Here is a 3291-nt window from a genome sequence, read left to right as displayed (position 1 = left end):
GGGGAGGGGGAGGGGGAATACATCGCACATATCAAAGTTCGTTTTGAGGAATGTGTCCTGTTTCATCACACATGAGATGGAAGTCCTCTGATGAACGACAGGTTTACCGTTAACGATCGCAAACAGACAGTGATTTAAATCACATACAGAACACGTGGCTGTATACGATTCGAACACAGGCGTGTCACGTGACTGATGCATCCTGACAGAACAGTGGAAAAATTATCCTGCAGCAACTTCCCAATCTCTAGAATGCATCATCAGTCGACCACTAAAACGTACCTCGTTACAGCTCCATCTCAATCGATCACTCCGTCCACTTTCTGTTATCCTTTAACACAGATGCAAGTAAGTTTAGAGGTGGATGGTTCTCTGTCTTCCTGAAAAGCATCAAATATAGTAGTCAACTCACGTGTATCACTCATACCTCAATAGACATACAGTATAATGCTACCTCAACGGAAAGAAATTGTCTGCTTCCCTGATTCCCTTTGCTTCCATGTCGACGTTTTCTCAGATTCCTCTTGATGCCACATACTTCTTCCCATGTACAAATAGTTCTACGTGAACCAGAAGATATGCAAGTACATCCTCAATTTCCCCACATTTTGGTGTATATTCGGTCAATTTATATCTATTCCCTGTCATTTTTCGCAGTTCTGTCCATATGATCATGACATAACCTCTCGTTCCGTGTTCTAAAATTGCTTGTAAGTGTAGCACAGCTACCAACACCTAGCCCAAATGCACCGATCGTGAGGTGTAGTATAGCACTGTACACGATTGTATACAGCCACCTCCACATTTGGAGAGCGTTTCCACTATTTTCTGTATGTCTGTGTACATTTCTTACGATACAAATCACCACACCATCTACTACTGTTTGTGATCCTTCTCAATCAGAACCTCTGACATGGTATCGAGACAGAATACGTTACACATACTGGACAAATATCAAGTGACGTGAGAGAGTTGCAGATAGCGGTTTCATACCACGTTCTTTGGTCAAAACACATCCAACATTGCGCGATTTTATGACGAGGTTGCATCGTGGGTTATGTGTAAGCCGACTGCTGGTCTGATAATACACACTCCTACGATCACAGTCTCGGTATTTGTCTGGAAAAACCAATTCATTCGGGGGTAATGCCATACCTCGATTTATAAAGCCAGTATAGCTTTTAACATGGATACTTGTGTGCACCTGTAGAACCAAGACCGCTTGTGATAGTAATATACAGTAGTTGTAGCGATCGGCTTTTTTAATATCTGGCTGATTACACCTCTCTTTCTAAGACACAGTGGTAACACCTGCAAGAAAAACTTATGAGACATGTCCACCCATAGCCGATTTTCTCTAAGTAATGCTTTGTATCATATGGAATCATTTATTAGCCAACTACTATACTTAGTAGTAGTAAGGGATGCGTGACAGCTTTACCTTGAGCATCAGACTTGTAAAGTATGTGTTTGTGTTTCGACATGTGTAAAGGAGATGACTGCGCAATACTGTGATAGCAGAGGGAAGAGTATGTCAAGTCATAAGAATGGTACAGATATTTCTATTTTCAGAGCCTCAGCCGTCAACAGGATGTATTTCTGATACTTCGCTCATTGTCGAATGTCGTTCAATTGAGACCGCGATCGTAACATTTAGTTGTAAGTATAGCAATCAAATATATTTGTGACCTGTTTTCTAGGGTGATTCTGCCAATGCGCGGTCTGTGGTGGGTCTGATTCACGTTTCCCATTAACGGCAGGATCTGTCTGAATACAGACGCTTGTTGGATCGTAGGAATGTAGCTGAGTTAACTTTGTCGTCCTCTAGACGTCAGAATAGCGAACTAATACTTAGTATGTGTTGGATAGCTTTCGTGATTGCGTGGAAATTTGAGAAGATTCAATATGGACGTGTGTCTGCACTGGGCCATTATTCCTGCTTATATAAATTGTTCGGTTCATTGCTTCTGCACATTTCGCGCCTTTATTTAGTTGTGGGAACATGAATTGTGGTTTGTGCATCTAGCAGGTGAAAGACACGTTTGCTGGTTCTCTAGACATGAGAAACACGTTATTTGACTTTGTAAATTATAGGGATAATTTGAAATCTGTTACACAACTGACATCCGTATTAGCTAGTGGAAATATCAGTTTCCTCTATTTTTCTTTTGTTGAGTTTTTCTAACATGAATGACCTCGCACACAAGATAAGTTTCTAGTTACTCAGTGATCTACAGCAGATTCCCCCTCACTAAAGTTTAGGATTTGTAGAGAAATAATTTCCAGTCTATATCTTGGGAATTATGTTGCACAAGCGATCAGAAGGATGCTGCTGTGTGCCTGATATCGAGAAGTACCGCGAAAATGGTATAATATTATCGCAAACTATGCGAAAATACATCTGTTCTTGTAATACCAGAGTCCGAAGATGGGTGTAGAAAAGCAAGCAAGCAATCAGGTCTGGACCAGAAATAGTAATGCGTTTGTGCTCAGGGGAAGCGAGCTCGAATTTGTAGAACAGTTCTGAGAGTGACTTCGATCCACTGACTGTGGATGCGTTGGGGGTGGATGCCCACCCTACCTTGCGGTAAGTATCTAGTGCTGGGAGGGGAATATACAGCGCTGTCTGTCTTCGTGGTATATGTACGAGTGATGTAAAAGGGATGATTTTGTATGGCGCAGGATACGAATTGTATGTTTATTGCATCGAGACAGTAGGGTGTGATATATTGCTGGGTTGGAGATCGGATTCACACTTTAATATTCAAGCTCCAGTCCTCAGTGGGAGAGCAGTGTAATTGAGTAGGGGGCTTTCCGTATTTGATGATATGTAGGATACGTGGTGATATATTGATGGGTCGCAGGTTGGTTTCACGTTCTAATATTGAAGCTCCGTTCCTCAGTGGGAGAGCAGTGAATTTAAGTAAGAGTCTTTCTGTATTTGACAATATGTAGGGGAAGTTTGTAAGATTTAGTTGTCAGTGCAATAGAACGATCTGTGTAAAATAGTTTTTTACCTCTGAATGTTCCATCTGCAGAAAGAAAGATAAGGCGGACGGAGTTTCCAAATCACACCATCAGTAATTTGGAGGGTAAGTTCGATAAGAGCCAATCATAATGTTCGATTCATTCACTAGACATTCTTTGTGCTGGGGTATAGGAGTCTCTACATAGCAGTGAGAATGTTTGCGTATGTTTAGAGCAGGAAGGGTAACACGTGATGGATGGGGTGCCACATTAGGACTTAGAGGAAGACTACATTATTCTGCGCTATTTTCGTAAACAGATTCT

The sequence above is a fragment of the Schistocerca piceifrons genome, chromosome X, assembly GCF_021461385.2.
Source record: "Schistocerca piceifrons isolate TAMUIC-IGC-003096 chromosome X, iqSchPice1.1, whole genome shotgun sequence".
In the NCBI taxonomy this organism is placed as follows: domain Eukaryota; kingdom Metazoa; phylum Arthropoda; class Insecta; order Orthoptera; family Acrididae; genus Schistocerca; species Schistocerca piceifrons.
The sequence above is the reverse complement of the archived record's forward strand: the minus strand, read 5'-3'. Positions refer to the sequence as shown.